The following is a 21,168-nucleotide window of genomic DNA, read 5'->3' as shown; positions in this document are numbered from 1 at the left end:
GCGGCACTCAAGGAGGGCAAAACACTTCCTCCGGTCCATCCAAGTGCCCCCCCGAAGCCTCCTGCCGACGGCTAATCAGCGGAGGAAGCCAGAGAGGATGAAACAATCATGGCGCTCTCGGCCAACAACATAACTGGTAGGAAAAACAACAGCAAAAAAAAAAACAAATCTATACATATTTCCATAAGGCGTTTATCGCTGAACTGCACTGAGCGAGCGGTACAAGAAGATGACTAAGGCTACGCTTGCCCCATAACAGCACCTCACCGTGCCAAACAAACATGACCTTTCCTCTTCCCTCACGTCTTGATGCCCAATTAACGGCCTTCTCCTGCATACCTCACAGTCTCCCTTATTATAAAGGGAATATTTGATGAAGCTCTGTGAGGTGTGCGTGCAGCATGATGACAGGACACAGTGATGAGTGAGGACACCTCATAGGTCACCAAGACCTGTGGCCAGCAACAGCATGGGCTATTTGATCCCAGGCACCCAAATGAAAAAAATGTGCACAGAGAACAAGAGGATTAAATCGGTTTCAAATGCAGATCAGTTCTACATTGTAAACGAGCCAAGTCCATTCGATACACAGGCCCGATTTATTGGTGCTAAACGGTGATTTGCTTTTAGTACATAGATCTGCCACATTGGTGTGATTTTAGTTCCTCACCTGAGTCTTCCGGCGCTCAGCAATGGGCTTACATAACACCCCTGTCACACCACAGTGCACTTATTCTGCTAAAATAGCTCCACACAAGGAGCTGCAAAAATGACAGGAGCCTTCCGGAGGATTTTTCCACCGTATCAGGCTGTAGCTTAGTGTGACCCCTGTCTGCCTTGCAAGGCCTCAAGAATGGTCTAAATCCAATGCAGGTCACGAGTGCAATTGCTCTGGCACTCCGCAGACACACACACATGTGCCTGTGCACGTGCACAACCACCAAGGCACTGACGCACGCACACACACACGCACGCACGCACACACACGCACGCACACACGCATGCAGAAATGCATCACTTCTTGGCCCCATTAATCATTCAGGATGAGAGTGAACTTAGGGGGGATCTTAATCCATCACTGATAAGAACGGCTTTCTTTCATTCGGCAGCCCAGAGGAAGCCCTGGATTTGCTCAGTGTAAATAAGAGCTCCGAGTGTGCAGGCGTGGAGAGGAGGGGGGGGGGGCCGAGGGGGGGGGGGCAAGAAGGAGTAGAGAAAACAAACAAGACAAAGACCAAAAAAACACAAAGGCTAGAGTGACACCTTTTCCTGCCTTTAACCAATCCAAAGAAAAGCCCACGGCCATGGGGAGTGTGTGTGTGTGTGTGTGTGTGTAGGGGGGGGGGTATAGGTACAGTGAAGGGCATTTCTTGACAGCTGATGACAGCCCTTTTAATCATCTCCAGCTAGACGGCACTTGGTTCAGCGGACAGACCTGTAATGCCTAAGCCATTCTCTGGGTCTGTGCATTCCCCACTGCGGTGAGAGCGGGCGCACCCTTCACTGATGGCGTTAATAACACACACACACCCCCCCCACACACACACACACACACACACACACACACACACACACACACACACACACACGCCCAGTCCCTTTCAGCACCAGACCCCATGCCGAGCTGCATAAACAGGTAGCAAGTTACGCGGCTCGTTCCAACGCCAGCTCGTCTGGTTTATGGCCGGTGGTGTCAGCCCTGAGAGTTACGGTTAAGGATGTGATCATCGAGAGGGAACGAGTGACGAGGGGAGAGTGAAACGAGAGCGTCCCGAGGGCAGGATGGTAGAGGAAAAGAGGAAGGGCAAGACGGATGGGAAGTTTAAGGTCAGCTTTAGCCCTGGCTATGCTAACACAGCATCTAAAAGGGGTGGGAGATGCGTGGGAGTGGGGGGGGAGTGTTCAGTGTTGGAGGGGGGGGGGGGGGGGGGTGGAGGGCAGCAGGGGAGGCTATTTTAACGGCTGTTTGTTTACAAGGCCTGAAATTTGATTACCTGCGGCTTGCCAATCATCCCAAACATGCAGACAATGCCATCGCAACCCCACCGCCACCCCCAGGGGCGAAATAATCTCTTTATCGGTCAGGTTCTGACACGAGTCTCATGAGGGTACGTGGTCACATGCATGTGTGTGTGTGTGTGTGTGTGTGTGTGTGTGTGTGTGTGTGTGTGTACGAATGCATGCATACAGTAGCTCCAGACCTATGGGGTTGAACAGGAGCTACAGAGATTACAGTTCACCTCAGTGTCCCTAGAGTCCCGAACAGGTGAGGCTGATGGCATCTGTGCCGTCAAACAAATCCCTACACAGGGCAGGAACAATACCACAACAATACATACAATGTAATATGACACGCTCGTATTTCCCTGCCAATCAAGAAATTGAGGAAGTGAAATCAACAGGTGCTCCAAGTCCATCTCCTCACCCTATATGGCAAACACACGCTACTGAGGCCTGAAACAACTCAGAAAGTCAAATGGCAAACACAACCACACAAAGAGTACATTTAGGATAGAATTTCTAAAATGTTCCTAGCCAGCACAAGAGTTGCAGGTGCAGTTTAGATTTTTTTTAAAATTAAATAAATAAATAAATACAAAACAAATGCGGCTAGCCGTGTTAGCCACGGCTGTTGACTTTGGCAACACAGGGTTGCGGTGAGGGGGTTATGAGTTTGAGTTTGTTTGTTCTAGTGTGTGCATGCGTGTGTGCGCGTGTGTGTGTGTGCGAGTGTGTGTGTGTTTGTATGTGTGTGTGTGTGTGTGTGTGTGTGTGCGCGTGCGTGTGTGTGTGTAGACAGACGCCTGCTGCACGAGACGGCCGGACTCAGTTGACCCAAATTAGAGGCAATATGGATTACACTCAGCAGGGGTGTGAGCACGGAGCTCAGCGACGGCACAAGAGCTATCGGGTTTTAGATCTGTACTTTCCTGGGGCTCGTCTCAGGCGATAGGATGAAGAGATATTCAGAGAGAAAGAGAGAGAGGAAGAGAGAAAGAGAGAGAGAGAGAGGTTGGTCTACAATCCAGGAGAGCAGGGTCACTGGCATTTCTTTCCCTCCTCTCTCTACCGCTCTCTACCTCTCTCTACCGCTCTCTCTCTCCCTCCCTTCTCTCTCTACATCTCTCTCTCTCTCTCTAGTGGCTATTTGGGTCAGCCTCCTCCGGTCTCCCACACATGTGACTGGCTGGAAAGCAAACCCTGGCTGCCTGTTTATCTATTTATTTGCCATTATAGATTGATCTCGCTCAGCGGAGGCCTACTGGGCTGCTGTTGGCACAGCACACATACGGAGGGAGAACTTGCCGGGGCTCTCTGCGCTATTTTGACTTTGGCCAAAGTGAGCCAAGTGTTTGATGGCAACACGGATTCCCAGAGGTGAGCTCGAGCCACACAGGGAAGCAAAACAATGTCCATTCAGCAGTCAGACGTTTCCGATCTGAATGATGACTGATGAATGATGGGATGCATCAGATGGGATCATCAGCTCAGCACAGTCGTTTCACTGTGTGATGCATGTTCACTCCCATTCCCTATTTGCTAGTATGTCTAGAATAGCCGCCTCCTTCCTATTGAGCATATTGAACCAAAAAAAGTAAAAAACAAGAGTGGTGTTTTTATTATTTCTTTTATTATTATTTTATTGTTTCCTAGAGGTGGCCTGCTGTCCTTTTTCAGTGAGGAGACACAAGTGATTATCACTTTGAAAGGCCACATGAGAGTTTTTTGCTAAGCAAGGACAGAAGGGCCACATTAGAGAGAAATTCCACTCTAATCACCAATAGCCCTCCTCATGCCCGCCTGGCACGATGGCATCACACAGCGGCAGCGTGATCGGGGGCAAGAACTCGGCGTGGTCATGATGGAAACGAAAACTCAGCCGCTTGTCTGATCCTTGCACTGTCCTACAAAGGCAAGAAGGCCTCTTATATCACTTTGGCCAGGCAAGGATGATCTAATAATAGTCGCCGTGATAAGGGTCGGCTCAGCACAGGGCTGTGGAGAGTGTGGGAGTAGGACGGAGAGAGAGAGAGAGAGAGAGAGAGAGAGAGAGAGAGAGAGAGAGAGAGAGAGAGAGAGAGAGAGAGAGAGAGAGAGAGAGAGAGAGAGAGAGAGAGAGAAGAGTGTTACCTTCAAAACAGATATTGCATCTGTTTACACTGTATGATGGCTTTGGCAACACTACTCTTCTACTGTAAGTCATGCCAATAAAGCTCATTTGAATTTGAATTTGAGAGAGAGAGAGAGAGAGAGAGAGAGAGAGGAGGAGAAAGAAAGAGAGAGAGAGGCAGATAGAAAGAGAGAGTGAACAACCTGAGCAAGTTTGTTTTCTTGAGCCCCTCTGGAGCGCTAGTGGCCTGCTCTGACCTTGTCTCACCGCTAGATCTCTGAAGTATACTCTGGCTTCCTTCACTCGCCTCCCCTCCGGCACACAAAGGCCACTTTGTTTTAGCATGCTTTTTTTTCTCCCCCTTATACCCGTGTAGGCTAGGTTGTGACACTCTTTAAGGGGAGGGGGGAGAGAGAGAGAGAACGAGAGCGAGACAGAGAGAGAGAAGGAAAAAAAATATTCTAGGGCCACAACTACCGGTAATGATTGTTTTGATGGTTGATTAATCATTTTCTCGATTTATCGAATAGTTGTGTAATCAATAAAGAAAAGGGGGAAAAAATGCATTGCCAAGAACATATCGAATAGTTGAAAATTAATCAATTGATCGTTAATTGTAACGGCGCTACAACAAGGTAGTTGAAATCTTCGGTATCAGAGAGCAATACACAACAAGCACAACAACAAGCACTGATCTATATGACGTGGGAGGTAGTGGTGTGGGAGCGGGTGCAGCTGGCGGAGGGATGGGGGGGGGGGTGCCACTGCTGCGGACGTACAGTGAAGAGGGGGAGAGAAGCAGAGACCCCAGAGGGAGGAGAGGGGGAGGGGGGAGGGAGAGAGAGAGAGAGAGAAGGGGGTGATCGAGCAGGGTAGGAGTCGGAACCCACATGTGCACAAACGTGAGAGAATGAGGGAGTGGGAGAGAGAGGTGGGGGGGGAGACAAATCCTTCTCACTCTCTGCAGCCCCCCCCCCCAGCCCCCCCTCCCTACCAGCTGCTGGTGCTGCTGCTTACAAAGCTCTGGCTTCAGCCGCTATTCCACACCACATCAGCAGGTTTACAGGTCTTGTGATTCCTGAAGGGACAGACAGCCTGGCCTCGTACAATCCAGAGAGAGAGAGAGAGAGAGAGAGAGAGAGAGAGAGAGAAAAAGAGAGGAAGAGACCAGCGGTGAGAGGGACAAACCAACAGAAAGACGAAGAGAGAGAGAGAGAAAGAGGAAGGAGAAGGAGAGAGCGCAATTTCTGCAAATCTGCTGTGTGAGTCGGCGTTGGTTAGCCACCATCGCTGGCTGGCACACCTGACTCAGCTGAAAAAACAAGCGCCAAGCAAGGCACACCACTGAAGGCAACTGCCCAGCATGCAGGCCAATCTACTGGCTCCGTCTCCAAAAAGCAAAGCCCCCTCATCACGTTCTGCAACAACCAAAAGCTATGAGCCAACAGTAACACCTGACAATCCCGGCCTGATGGAGGGCAGTCTATGAAAATCAGTGCAACATTCACAGAGCACGTTATTAACGTATAAAAGATGACGTAGAGTGCTTTACTTTGGCTCAGTTCAAGTTTAAGTTCGGTTCATGGCCACAAGGCTTCCGTAAACAGGAAACGCGGGTGTTTCCTTCGACATATTATGCAAATCTCAGGCTTGACCACTAAAAAAAAGAACGGACAAGCACTAAATGACCACGAACGTGACACAAATACAGACTGTGACGCAAAACATCTCCCTGATCACGGACCCCTTCCACACGTTACTTTACGGCCTGGTCAGGTGCTTCAATTGAAAGAGTTGATGGAGGCATCTCTCATTTATTTGACATTTGCCAACGTCATGCGTTATCGAACTAAATTGTAGGAGTTAAGGATCACGTTGCTGGCGGTGTTCACGTCAAAAGTTGGACATTTTCCAACTTCTCAAGCAGCAACATGAGTGCTAACCCATCAATTACCATTTTGCTAATGAGCAAAAGCGGCTCTCAAAAAATCAACAAAGATGGTGCACAGAGTTCAGTAGATATTTGCAGATGAATTTAATTTGCTTGGCTTTTTTATGCTTGGATTTATTATCATCATTATTATTATTGTTATCATTAAGGAATAGACACTGAATATCCTAAAAAAAGCCCTTATTGTAACCCCAAAACATGTCTGAAATGTTGTGTGAGCCAACTAACATTAGCAAGTTAGCAAGCTAACTAACCTCACTGTCAGCTAACGACTGGTTGTTGACCTGTCGATCTCCCTTTAATGCATACACACCCCAGAACTTAGAGAAAACGCACCAGCAAGCTTTAACTGACAGAAGCATCTGACCGAGCCTCAAACACTTCAAGTTGGAGATTCAGGTCAAAGGTGTGGCCTATTGTGAGCCTATTGTGAACAGAAACTGGCTGCAAGGCAGCCAGTCAGTGGTCTGGGAGTACCCATATGAACTTTTGGCAAATTTGGAATTTGCAAAATGTCCCTGAAATACAGCACGCAACTACATTCACTAATACGGCATGTATTTCTTTGAAAGTGAGTAAACAACTGCATTTAAAGCCTTAGTTTACGAGATTGCTACACAATGAAACGATTTGGTAAGAGTTTAATGCACCAATTTAAGCTTCATTTCACTGCTAGTTAGGCCACTCAATTCAGTCAGGTCAGTGTGTTCCAGGCTAGTCAATCCGCGTAAAATTCACTTAATTATGAATGTGGGCGCCAGATAAGCGCGAGGGGGCGCTACAGATCTGCGAAAACGGGCAATTTCATTCCCCGGCCTAATTACAGGGTCGCAATGGGCTTGTACAATAGCATCTGAGCATGCTTTTGCATGCCTTTTTATGTAAACAGAGAACAGAATGTCCAAGAAATAGATCACATGCGCTGTTCATCATTTGATATTAGGCTCGTCAGACAGGTCATCAAATCTCTCCATCTCAGTAGCACTATTTTGGCTTTCTCAGCTGAGCAAGGTAGGACAAAGGCCACAGGTGATCAACTCCACCCTTGCTGACAAGAGACTGGCAGAAGAAAACAAACTCCCGCCAAAGCCCCTCCCGTCACAACAATCCAGATGCAAAACATTACGTGACTGGGTGTGTGTGTGTGTGTGCATGCCAGGGTTCGTGAGGACAGGCATCCCAAGTGCATCCACACACACCCACATGACAATCAGCTGGGCTGTGGCATTGCATTGGCATTGGCAGCAATAAAGAGCAAAAGCGGGCATCAAGTGTCTAAGGTGGTCGGACTCGGAAGGGTCTGTGGCCCGCGCATCACATGATGTGCCAGGTGGCGTGGCGTGGCCGGCTAAGCAGTAACAGGGGTGTTGGTTTTGGCCCTGACCCAGTTTCCAGGCGTCAGGTTACAGCAAGGCCCCCGAGGCTCCAATTGCCCCTGCAGGCTCTACACACAACTGCCCCCCCCTCCCTCCCTCCCTCCCTCCCTCCCTCTCTCCCCGCATGGGGTGTGGTTGGTTTGGACTGTGGGGTCCCAGTTCGTCCTACAGTCAGATCTTATACACTACAGTAACCTCCGCACTTAACAAAAACAAAACACATTTTGTGCATTAGACCATACACCTAAGTGCATGGACACACGCGTGAATTTCAGACTCAGTTTCCAGCGAGTGGGAGAGGTGTGTGTGTGTGGGGGGGGGGGGGGGGAGGGAGTGATAGCCTTTTAAAGTGTGCTTTTAAAGTGTGCTTTTAAAATACCATGAGCCCCCTGTGCTGGAGCGTCAGGGCCAAAGCGGGTTGTCAATGTTTGCCATCAATCAGCCAATCAGCCTCTGGTGACAACGCTGACCTTCACGGACAGCACGCCAGACGCATTCTGCATGAACACACACACACACCACATTCGTCACCACAAGAGCGTGAGAGCTCTAGCCCAAGACACATCCAGAACAACAAACCGATCCCTTGAAAACACAGGGTTGTGGAGAGAGTCGTGGAGTGTGCGTTCTGGAGAGCGCAGAGTCCCTACCCCCACTCCACCCTGACAAGGCTACTACTCCGTAATTACAGTTCTGGTGGCGTGACAGCGTGACAAAAACAAAACAACTCCGAGGCTGAGGCTCCGCCCAGCGCACTCAGACGTTGCGTAGAACCTGCTGGAAAATTCCGCTGCCCATCGAAGAGAGAGATATACAGAGAGTGAGAGAGAGAGCAGGGGTTAGAGATAGAGAGAGAGAGAGAGAGAGAGAGAGAGAGAGAGAGAGCCGTCCGACGCATGCACGACATGGCTGGGTTTCTGATAAGGGTTAAACCAAAACGTCCAACCAGGTTTGTCTTGAACACACACTTTAGACTTCTTTCATACACTTGCAGAAACACACACACACACACACACACACAAAGACACACTCAGGAGAGAAAGCCCTTCCTGGACACACGCAGAGCACAAAGCAGCCTTTATGTCCTCTGGCTTCATCTTCACCGATATTTATAAACCCAGTGAAAGGCAACTTTATGGGGTGGACAGTGTGCTCCACTGTCAGACCCATGATCATGCATTCAAATAACTGCTGCGCCACTCCCCGCCTGTGTGCAAGGTATTGTGCCAACACTGGGCCCATATTCATGTGATGCAAATCAATGGCCTTCATTTGTACCTGCGGCTGCAAGGAACACTGAGAACTTCAGCTTCATGTTTTATGCAAACGTGTTCCCAGTGTTCCCTCGAGATAGTACTCCTCCGTGAGGTAACAGACAAACAAACAAACAAACAAATAAACAAACAAACAAACAAACCAAACAAAATAAACTGCCAAGGCCTGGTTGCAGAGAGGTTAAATATGTCAGTCGACTTTGGTGGACAGAACGGCTGTTCCAGCAGAAGCAAAAACAAAAAACTAGTTTTCAGTGGCGACCAAAACAGAGGTTAAATATGTCAGTCGACTTTGATGGACAGAACGGCTGTTCAAGCAGAAGCAAAAACCAAAAACTAATTTTCAGTGGCGACCAAAACAGAGGTTAAATATGTCCGTCGACTTTGATGGACAGAACGGCTGTTCAAGCAGAAGCAAAAACAAAAAAATATTTTTCAGTGGCGACCAAAAAATGTCTACTGATTGAGGGGTTTGAGCCTTGCAGGTAAAACTGGTTTGCTTATCAGTTGTCACAGAAGACAAAAATTGTAGGTTCAGAGATTTACAACATGAACGACAACCCTATTAGAGAGGAGCTTGGCGAGACCGTGAACCTCGGTGAACTCTCCAGGATTGGCATCTACTCATAAAACGAATCATAACTCGGTAGATGTTGGATCCGTGTAATAACAGAGCTATTACGTGTTTAGAAATGACGAGCAAGGGCCAAGCTGACAAGAAAGAGGGTAAAACCTTTTGACATCTGAACAAGTTTTGTAAACAAGTTAGAACCAAAACTGTGAAAGCCCATAATGACCATAGACAGTAAAAGATATGGACAGAGCTATCACGTAGACGGCAGCAGAGACCGAGGAAGCAAATTTCAACGGTTTTTTTTAGGTCTTCTTATTCCGTCATAGGTCTCCTGCGCAGGCTCAGTTGTCGTACATGTGACGTAGGCACGTAGTCTGACCGAGTCTGACCTATGGCGACGCTTTACTCTCGCTGGACGCATGCGCCTTTAACACTTTAGCATTGACTTCGGAAAAACGTTAATTACTCAGCCGATAAGACAGTTACGAGATTATTATGTCAATTTCACAATGTAGTATGTACCCCGACAATAGAAAATGTTCATATAAAGGCTTAAAACGCTTCAGCTCTAACGTAATTTGATGTCAAAGTGGCGCTTACGCCCCATAGGATTCAATGGAATGGCCAGCTAGCCACGGTCTTCTCGTTAGCATGGCGGCCGCCATACTGTCTACACTCTCAGAACGTTCGCTGCCCCCTTGATAATGACTAGGGTTCTCATTTTCCTACGTTCCTGCCGTTTTGTTTGTCTGTTTTGTTTTTGCAGCACTACAGGTAAGAGCCAGTATCGGGGCAGGAGAAAGAGAGATAGCTAGAGTCATCTATATTTCATGTTTCAATTGTCTTTCGCCCTGGCACCCTTGTTCTGTGAGCACTGGAGATCGATGCCACACCGGTCCTGTGTTACTCTGAAGCAGTAATGCTTATCCGCTTTGAAGAAACCGAGGCCAGGACATTTTAACCAAAGCCTTACTTGCACAACAACCACAAGACAAATGTCAAACATATCCACCTACAATGAAAACACTGCTCGCGTTCACACCCACACACACAAAAACATTCTCACATTGGCGTCAGATGCGCGACAACAATGCAAAATAAAACATGTAAACCTAAAACAACACGCACACACCACACCACATGCAATTTTACCCAAACACACCTAACATAATGTCCATGGCAACTAGCCTTACACATAACCAAGAACAAACTCCAGCTTTCCTTCCTTCGGCCACAGCCAGGTGAGGTCACTGCGGTTTCAAAAGCAGAGGCCAACACAGTCCAGAGGCGAGCAGGGCAAACAGCGGTGACTGGGACCCCGGCAGAACCAGACGCAGGGGTATGTTTGTCTGAGACGAGCTGGCCTTGCTGCACTAATGTTATTTTTGAGCCGCCGCCAAGTTTTCTCCGGGCAGAAAAAAGCTAAGCTAACAGAGGCAAAATGCACCTGGTGTCTTCCTCGGGGAGATGGAAGAGGAGATGGAGAAGTGTGTGAATGTGTGTGTGTGTGTGTGTGTGTGTGTGTGTGTGTGTGTGTGTGCGCGTATGTGTGTGTGTGTGTGTGTGTGCGGGGGGGGGGGTGCTTCAGGAAGGAATAATTTGAGATTCAACCAGATTGTGCAAACTGAACTCCCTAGCAATCATCCTCATCCTGAGCCTGGATGTCATCATGTACTCCCAAACAAAAGTGGTCCAGTTTAGAGATGGAAAATGACCTTGTAGAATTCCCTAGAGGTAAGCTTCTCTACGCCAGTGCAAGCTCACGGGGTGTGAGATAGCAAGGAGAGCTTTGTAGGACAAGGGACAGCATGAGTCACGTAATCTACATACATAAACAAATGGGCGTGGATTGCGGACAACAAAGGCTTAGACAATCACCTGAACCAGCAACCAAGAGATTTTGATTCGTCATGCACACAAACACATTCTTAAATAGAAATCTAGATAAGAATGTGATGCTTGTGTTCGATTGTTATGTGGCTGTGATAATCCCGACAGAGTGATCCTCCTTGGAGTTGTTTTGGTTGTACAGTGTCATTTAAAGGCTTGTCTTGTCATTTAAAAGTAATTTAGATTACAACACAGCCTCTCAGCTTGTGTGTGCTATGCAACGGTCACAAGTCAGCCAGCCATAGAGGCAATAAGCTGTGCGGCGGCGGCCATTTATTTATCAGCACTGACCAGCCAGCCGTTTCACATGCTGCATCCTGAAGATCTAGTCGCGCATGCCAAAGAGAGAGAGGGAGGGAGAGCAGGGGGGGGAGAGAAAGAGAGAGAGAGAGAGAGAGAGATATGGAGGGAGGGAGAGAGAGAGAGAGAGAGAGAGAGAGGGAAAGAAATACTGTAGAGAGACAGAGAAGTGGTATTACTATGTCATATGACACAACACTAGCTTTAGCTTTGGCAACACTGTACTAATGTACAAATTGGAATGGAATGAGAGAGAAAAAGAGACAGAGAGAGAGAGAAAGAAAGACAGACAAAGAGAGATAGAGATAGAGGGAGAGAGACCGAGAGAGAGAAAAAAAGAAACAAGAAAGAAGCGGAGCGCGATGGTGAGCTGCACAGAGCACACGGCGAGGGAGGAGTGGAGACTGGCGAGCCCCTCAGTTGGCCGGCCCCTGCACTGCACTGCCCTGCACACACTATTATTAGCCGGCGTTGTGCATTATTGAGGGCCACTTTAAATATCATTAGGAGGAGGCGCAGATAGATAAGGAGGACAGGCTAGGAGGAGGCGCAGATAAGGAGGACAGGCTATGCGCTGCTGTGGCAAGAGACAGGTAGTGTGTGGTGGTGGCAGAGGCTTCCTTGGAAAGTACAGTTTCTATTTAGCAATTTCAAATTTTCCATCTACTGTAACTGCTGAGTCAGACATATTGCAGCGATTTCCTGCACGGTTTAATGGTATGGAGTCGGGAGAACTGAATGGTTAAGGATATTTCCATCAGAGCAAAAAGCAATGGCAGAAAAATCTATGACAACCCTAGGTGTGACAACAATGCATAATGGCTCCGCTGTTCTTAATTTTGTGATTTGAACAGCAGAGAGTGCAAACTCCAGAAGGAGCATCTGCATTAAAAGATGGCCACAGTGCTGTCTGACCATCATAAAACAGAGGCAATCATTCACTCACACACTCTCAAACTCTCACAGACACAGAAACACACACACAGACACTGAAACACAGAAACAGAAAGACAGACACACACAGAGAGACACTCACATGCACAGAGACACAGACACACATACTGTACACACACACACACACACACATAGCAGTGGCAGACGGTTTTTAAAATAAAAGTCTGTGGCTGTTTCGCCTGCCTTGGCCACAGTCCGCCACAGAAGCCGCACGGCGGTCACAGCCGCTCGACATGCCCGTCTTCTGAATCAGAAGGATTAGGCGGCGCGCTGCACCCGTGGCTTTCTGCCTCTAATTCCCGTCACTGAGTCGCTGAGGGTAAACATGACTCCCTTTCCCATCAGACCAGAGGTCTACACAAAGAACCCAGAGCAGAGAGAGAGAGAGAGAGAGAGAGAGAAAGAGAGAGAAAACAAAAACAGCCAGCAAAGAAAGCAAGGTCACAACTGAAAAAAAAAAACCAGAGTCAAATTCTTTCCCCATTTCTGAGGTCCCAGGTTAATGGTAAATTTTAACACTTGTGTTACAAAATCAAAAACAGAGCTCAGTTGAATAGGATAGAGTTGAGACAAACTGACTGAGATGCAATCCATCTACTTGTGATGATAATCATTTATACCCTACTGCCCCCTCCCCGCCCTTATTTTATTGTGGATTATTTATTTATTGCACAGTATTGATTGATTGCACCAGCCACTTTCCACTATTTCAAGATTGCTGTTTCTTTGTGTTAGTTTGTCTGTGGTCTCTGTGTCCTGTTGTTGATGCTGAGCTGACTCTGATTCTGATTTCTGATGTATGATTATACACGGCATGATTACACCGACCAATCGACACTCAGGGTTTGATTTCATGGAATGGGCCAGTGCCATGTGTCTCATACTATTTCATGTCGCCTAATATAGCTCATCAAGTCAATAAAAGACATACTGTACAGTCTACCTAAAGGCTATCAGAGAACAGGTTTGCAGGATTAGATATGTAGGGAGAAGTTGAACCTGATGGACCAGAAGTCACACATCTCCCTGGTTCCTGGTTGACAGACATGCGATGTGGCGAATGACTCGAATGTAAACAGAGCTTAGGCAGCAGCAGCAGGAGAATTTAGCTGATCAAGAGGCAAAAACCGGGAAGTCACGGTTTCACTGCATGACAAAAGACAACCACGATGAGCAACGACTGAGCCAGCAAGTCAGCAAGTCGCTGTCAAGTGTATGTGACCACAGGCTCGTGACAGAGAGGGATGGAGGGAGGGGGGGTGGCATGCAAAGAAACATGTGAGACCGCAGCACAGACACAGTTTACAGAAGACCAACACAATACACACAAACAGTCTAGCTCACCAAAAGGCCTTGAAAGCTTCATAAATCTGTCTGACTGCGTGCGACGGCAGTGCTTGTAAAGATGGGTGCGCTCGTGCGCTCGCTGGAACAACGCGCCGGCAGACTTGGCACCTGCGAAGGTCAAACAAGCGAGAGTGGTTAACACACTTCTGAAAAGCAAACAAGTGTCCACTATGCAAGGCCCTTGGCATTTTTGGGCACTCTGCAGCAAAACATCTCTGTCTCTCTCTCTCTGTCTCTCTCTCTCTCTCTGTCTCTCTCTCTCTCTCTCTCTCTGTCTCTCTCTGTCTCTCTCTGTCTCTCTCTGTCTGTCTGTCTCTCTCTGTCTGTCTGTCTCTCTCTGTCTGTCTGTCTCTCTCTCTCTGTCTGTCTGTCTGTCTGTCTCTCTCTCTGTTTGTCTCTCTTTCTGTCTCCTTTTGTTTTGATCTGTCTCACCCTCTCTTTTTTCTCTCCTCCACCCACAAGTCAATTATCACATCATTACCATTGCATGTATGGCCATGCTATTATTGTTATTTGAGCTGCGATTATTCTTTCCTAAGGCAATCATGTTGACATACCTGAACGTCGATTTAAAAAGCCTAAAGCTCTGGGATAAGGACGCAGTCAGTTGCAAAACTAAAAATGCTTGAAAAAAATGATTTGATGACTCATATTAAAAAAAATTTTTAAAAAAAAATAAAAAAAAGAGAGAGACTTTTACTTAATCGGCGAGTGTGTTTTGAGCTACTATTTCAACGCTGCGGTGTCACAGATCAGGAGAACAAGTTATTGTGGAATCATTCCAAGACTGAAGTCTGGACCACAGCCCGTATAGTGAGGAGGCGGAGACGCACTTGTTTATATCGGTCGGACTGTTGTGTTTACGATCTTGAGGCTTTCATTTCATTTTTCTTCAACGTACAGGGTCTTTCGAATAAAGCATAACCACTTCAGTATATACACAAACGCGGTACCCGAGACAACGAAATAAATAATCATTATCCTATACGCTTCTGCACCATCACCCGGTCGAAATGTGTTACCGTTGCGCTGAATCCACTGCAAGGACACTCACATGCTTTTCATGATGCGATCTAAACGTGATTACCAACATTTTGTTTAATGAACCGCTACTAATAACAGACTGCAATTTATGTGTCCTCGGTTACATACAGACTACCCGTCCCGTGGAAAGATTAATGTCAGTCCACAAAAGCGATGCCCATTGCATAACAACTCTCACATTAAATTAATTAACTTGATGTCAATGTCACGAAATGCTAGGCTAGGCTACTGTAAAGTCAGACGGCTCACGTATTTGTATCGCATTTTAATACCAGAGGTCAGCAATTATCTTCATGTCAAAACCTCTGCAAAACCCAACATAAGTTCCAGCTGCTTTTGCCCGACGCATATAGCTCTGATAGAGAAATGACATTACAGTGGACTGCTTGCTGCCTACCTGCCTTTGGATGACCGGGGTCTCTGAGACTATTCGAACCTGCAAAACGCGCATTCATGCCAGCTATATGATAGCCTCAGAAAGGGTTAAAGCGGAGCGGGTTAGTACAGTAGTCTAATCAAGGATCTTTGACGATACTTTAAAGATACTTACAGTGGGTCACATTTGAGCTCATGTTATTTGGCAATGGGACATTGCCGTTCACTGTACGCTATTGAGAAATTGCACCGACTGCCCAACTCTGAGAACATCAATTAACATAAATAGCACTGACAAGTGCAAGACGGTCGATGCTATATGCAGTCCGTGTTGGATGTCGTTTCATCGACTTTTGGCAAGGCTATTTGCTCTAGATATGCATCCAAGGCTGTCCCTATTTTTGAGTAGCCCTTCGCAGTCCTACCTTGGGTCACACACTCGAGCTGTAATAAGATATATCATGCTGCCTGACATATTTCGTTACTGTCAAGAGCGAGGCAAGTGGACATTTTTTTTATGCAAGTTCTCGCCGCATAGCATTGGTCGCGTCAAGTCCAGCGCTTGCAGCGGGCAACCTGAGATGCAACTGGTAAGGTCGACATTGCCAATGATATTCGCAAAGACATCTTAAATGCTTACCCCGATACGTCTCTCCGCTGAAAAAAACAAACGTCCGTGAGACGTTAGTGGATGTGTTTTGGCGTTAAACTCCCTTGCAAGGTATTTTGTTTTGGTGCATTGGCGGAATCCTCTGGGACGTCTTGCAGTTAAGCCAATGGTTTTAATACGCCTTTAAAAGGAATATCTGTCGGAAATAAATGAACCGCTTCCGCTGACGGCTGTGGTTAATTTAAATAAAGGGGCGGGGTTTACATTTAAAGGTAAAGACTCAAAAGCTAGTGCGAATCTGACTATGGTGCGAATATAAGAATTGTAAGATCTTACTGATGCTTCTTAATTTTTTGTCATGTTACCTATTCATGTACGTTCCCTAGTCTGAGAAAACTATCTGTGTGTTGGTTTGTAATGTAGGGTATGTGATATTCGTCTGTTATCTGTTCATATTTTCATATGTTTTATAAAATAATTAGTCGTTTAACTGAATATTTTAACCCTTTATTGTAAATCAATTTGGGTTGGTTCCTTGGTAGGAGTAGCACAAATATGAATATATCAGCAGAATTAGGCTACAGTAGCTAAGTTTGGAGTTTTATAGTTTGAGATACTTCCAAAATTATAAAAGTGTGTGAGGAATTGAGGATGTACTAGGCAGGATGTGTGTGTGTGTGTGTGTGTGTGTGTGTGTGTGTGTGTGTGTGTGTGTGTGTGTGTGTGTGCGTGCGTGCGTGCGTGCGTGCGTGCGTGCGTGTGTGTGTGTGGGTGTGTGGGCCTATGTGCACTGTGCACATGCCAGATTTTGCCAAGACCCTAGGTATAAGTTTCGTTTCCTTGTTCAATAGACATGCAATGCAACCATAACAAACCCACAAAAGACTTCCTGTTCGACAGCAACTGCAGCTCAAGTCAATCACGCCATGCCACCAGTATAATTGGCTGGAAGGCAGCCTTCTCTGGCTATCTTCCAATTGTGGAAGCAAACCAACATCTCAACGGTTTAACCTTGATAGTAATATAATGGATTGCAATGTTCTAACTATGACTTTTATCTTTGATCTTGACTTTGAGTGGTATTGAAGTACCCTATTGAGTGACACAAAATATCTCCTCGAAAAAAAGCTATAGTGTGTTGTTGTGCCAGCTGCCTTCAACAAAGCCTAACTGTGGTCCCTCCTTAACCTGGCCCATGAATGCATTGAAGTGCAGTTATGGTATAAAGTCAGTCAGTAAAGGAGGGAATTGATTTCTCACACCTTTAGCCATAACATCTCTGCAAAAGCAATCATTGGCATGTGACCAGTCTGCCCAGAAAAAAAAAGAAGACTTCTGTGAGAGACTCCGGCTCCTCAAGCAGAGACCTAATCAGTGCTCGGAGAGTGATGAATGCCTCAAAGAATGGAGGCCATCAAAGGCCACGGGACACACACCCCGCTAACACCCCTGGCTGGACATCTTCCTCTCCCTGTGCCGGCCGAGTGAGTGGACAGGAAGGCATTGTGTTCATAAATTGTCGGACTCGGAGAAGTCGGAGCGCTGCGAGAGGGCCCCCTGAGCTTGGCCGTTCTCCAGGAGCGCTATTGTTCTCCTCCGTCAAGTGGATAATTATCTCCAGTGTCAGTGGCTCCTCACTCACTTTCACACCCGTCGGAGCAATAAAAGAGCTCCGAGACGGCCGAGGCTCCTGACCAAACACGGACATGTCTCTCTACCTCTCTTCCTGTCCTATGTGCTTTCATTTTTTTGGTTGTTGTTTCCCACTCCCTTCAGACCATAGTCTCAGTCTCGCTTAGATCACCCTGTGCAGCTCAACTCTATAAATATGAAGGAAGGGCAAACAGCGGCTTATGCAATATGCATGCGAATCCACTTCTGGACACCAAGTGTCCCCATCAGGTTGCGGGGGGGGGGGGGGGGGTCGTTATATGCTGGAGGTAAGACAGTGCCATCTGTGATAAGTCGCTGGGCCTCAACCCCCTTTGGCAGGGGACAGTCATGGTGCCACAGTTACGTCAGGTCTCAGGAGGGATTTGGATTTCGACTGCCACTCTGATGTAAACAGCAGTGAACACTGTCTGTCAAAGGCCATCATTATTTGTCCCCTTTGCTATCGTCTTGTTCATCTTCTTGTCTTTCAGACCTCTAACAGTCGTCTGTAACTGGAGACAGAATATACTAAGCTATTAAAACAGAATGCATGGTGATGTTGGGTAATTCAGTGTACTGTACCTCTTCCATTAATATTACATGACTATAACGTTAAGTGAATGCATATAGACTTGCCCTTCTATGACTCCATCGAGCCGCCGTCATATACTTTTTAATTAATCTTTATTCTGACCGCATGGTGAGCTTGAAAAAAAAGATAAGAATTCTATTAGATTTGGAGCCAAAAATTGTATAAAGAGCCTTATTGTACTCGGGGTGTTTTTCGAAAGTCAGTAAATGCCTTTGAAAAAACTTAAGTCTTTGGATTTACTGTAAACTCATTAAAAGTGCCCGAAATACCAAAGAAAAACTTACCAAACCCCGGGGGCCACACACGCAATCAAAACTTCAAACGACTAGGGCATGAACGGACTTGACGGAAAGGGATTACTAGTTACTTATCTGTTTACATAACATCAAAACAATATCAAGTCCTAATAGGACCCCATAGTGCTTTTAGCTTTAAGACATTGTGTCCCACCACTACACATGGAAATGAGAAGGTTATGACGGCAGAGGCTTTTGAATGGAGTGTCCAACCTTTTCCCATAAAGGTTGTTTATTTTGGATGTGCGCACGTTGATCTCAGTGCTCCGGTAACCCATGTCAGACACTGTCACCTCCGGTAAACACTGTGGAAATGCCACAGGACATTCTCTGTCCCAATCGAGACACGTACAGTAGTTCCCTTCAGCCCCCTGTAGGAATAATTAACATTGTGCTCTAACAGAGTGTCACTAACTCTGAAACGCTGAAACTCTGGGATTCAGCCCAGGGAGCAAAAATGAACAGTATGCAATGGCCCCTATAACAGTAACTGCAAAGGATAAAACCTAAGCTGAAACTGTGAGCTGGACGAACGCCTTCCCCAGCAACCCTGTTGTGATTGCTGTAATTCTGTCTTATAACCAGTAAGCCGTCTTTCATTAACTCAAAATGTGCCTGCCTCCTCCTTGCTGAGACGACAGTCCACAGCACATTGTTTTCCAAAACGGATCAAGAAGGAAGCCTCCACAGAAGAGCTGCTCATACCAGCACACCAATTAATTATGTCTCTGTCCCAGACAGTCTCGGGAGTATAATTTAATCACATTAGTAGGCTACAGATGGGTGCTTTATAAATCAACTCTACTGAAACTTCCTGAAACACTAATTTGATGGAGACCTCACAGTCACACTGATAGATGCTGTACTCCACTTTATTGAGGTCAAGGCACCGTTCATGCTGTTTCATGGTGTACTTCAAGAGCACGAACACAGCAAATACCAATCGCTTTGCTTTGAGTAATTGTCTTGACGGGAGTGATTGACTTTCTGTTCTTTCGCTCCTGATTGCTGAGATTCAAGAGGTTAATTGCCATTATATGTTTTCAGGGTTTTTTTTTTTTATTTCTTGAAAAAGTTGTGGCAATCAAGGCAGAATTGTGCTGCAGTGCACAGATGGTCTGACAGCCACGAGATCAGAAGTAGACCTGAGTCAGCAAGTTCTTGCGCATGAGGTTCCTCGTCTGTGTTTTCAGACAAAAGGAGAAACGTTTGACCTATGGCACAAATCCCAGCCTCCCCTTACCGGCAGCTTCACACGTGAAAGCACTGCAAGAGTGCGGGAGGGTCATTTTTTTAACTGGGGGGGGCAAAGGTTACCAGGCCAGGACTATGCCACATGTGAGTCTGATAGAGAGGCTGTTCGTCTTGCACATCCTAAAACCTCAGATTACACAGTGAGTCATTGACTTTCCCAGCAACATCCTCACGCCCAGAGAAGCACAACAACAATGATTTTGATATGCATAAAGTATTCCTGGCTTCAGCTATTGTGAGAGCAACAATTTCTGTCCATGCATGATTAATCCCAAATGCATGATTAATTAATCACAAATTCTCAGTGTCATCTGCCTCTGCCAGAACCTGCTGAGCCTGTTCATGGAGTGCCTGTAGGCTGGTATGGAGAGCTTCGCATGACCCAAGGCAGGCACCCAAAGAGCAGGTGTTTACTTGACTTGACTAGTTTTTTTTTTTAGGAATTTCACAACTTCAGATGTCGGAGGAGTTCTCAGTGTCCGCAGGGTGCAGAGTCTGTCTGACGTTGTGAAAAACACGGGCCTGGTTTTGATGAGTGAGTTGCCGACATAAGTTGCTGAGGACTGATCTCTTGCTGAGTCAAATGGACTGCAGGAGAGAGTGGGCTGTGAATGGGCTGAGTGACCCTTTCAAGATGGCATGCAAACCAACCAGCTGTGTGGTCCGCCGCGCAGACTTTGCATTCCCCTCATTTTCTTTCATCACAGGGTCAATATTTGCATTGAGCGCCGATGTCCACATACCCGATCGGGTCATTCCATGCATTCACCCCTCACAAGTCACAGATTGCTGCATTTCTCAGGGGCCACACTCTAGCGTTTACTGTCTAAATGTCACGGGGTCATGGCTGATGTCTATCGTAGCATTAACCCCACCAGAGGTGAGCTCACACGGTCATGGTTATGGGCAGTTTGCTGCCTAACATTGTTCTCCTGCGGCATCCATAACGTTTCAGACATGAAGGTTACAAGTGACAACTTCGCAAACACCATTTGTCATTCAAATCCTTGAGAGATTATGGCAAGCCATCACAAGAGCCCTAAGAAGCCTAAGGCAATACTTTAATCTTGAGCTGAATGATCCATTTGAATATTTGTTGCATTTTTTCAAATAATAAATACTTCAGATCTCTGATTATGTGCTTGGTGCTTGGTGCAAGAAACGTTTGATCAACACAGAGATGAATACATATATATGCAACAACAGTAACGAGTGAACACTACCCAAGGGCATGATTTCATGAGATGTATCTAAACCCACCAGAATCTGTTCCTAGGTGCCACCACACAGCTGGAGAAAGTAAAACATAACACTGTTGATGTGTGTGTTCAAAGCACTGAGTGTGCCGTCTCTTGCGGGTATGAGAGTCAGGAGCTGCCTGGCGTCGATAGAGGAGCTCCACGGTGTCCAGCAAAAGACGCTGATGCAGGCCCAAGCAGGTGGTTTATCCGAAAAAACCTGCTTACGTCGAAGCAGACCTCACTGGTGTGTGTGTGTGTGTGTGTGTGTGTGTGTGTGTGTGTGTGCACAGCGTTTTCAAAATAAATAAAAACATCCTGCCTCTGCA

General features: G+C 46.7%; 1 protein-coding gene across 1 annotated transcript in view; it reads right to left on the bottom strand.

Moving 5' to 3' along the window:
- LOC134072504 (solute carrier family 45 member 4) overlaps nt 1-15,964 on the bottom strand; it is a 47,396-nt gene extending 31,432 nt beyond the window's left edge. The window contains exons 1-2 of the mRNA XM_062529228.1: nt 15,837-15,964; nt 13,775-13,885 (exon numbers count right to left, since the gene is read on the bottom strand). The gene's annotated coding sequence lies outside the window, so the exon portion shown is untranslated. The remainder of the gene's footprint in view (nt 1-13,774; nt 13,886-15,836) is intronic.
- Between the last annotated feature and the right edge of the window lie 5,204 nt (nt 15,965-21,168).

This window comes from Sardina pilchardus, chromosome 24 (genome assembly GCF_963854185.1).
Source record: "Sardina pilchardus chromosome 24, fSarPil1.1, whole genome shotgun sequence".
NCBI lineage: Eukaryota > Metazoa > Chordata > Actinopteri > Clupeiformes > Clupeidae > Sardina > Sardina pilchardus.
Note: the sequence above shows the minus strand (reverse complement) of the source record. Positions and strands in the feature narration are given on the sequence as shown.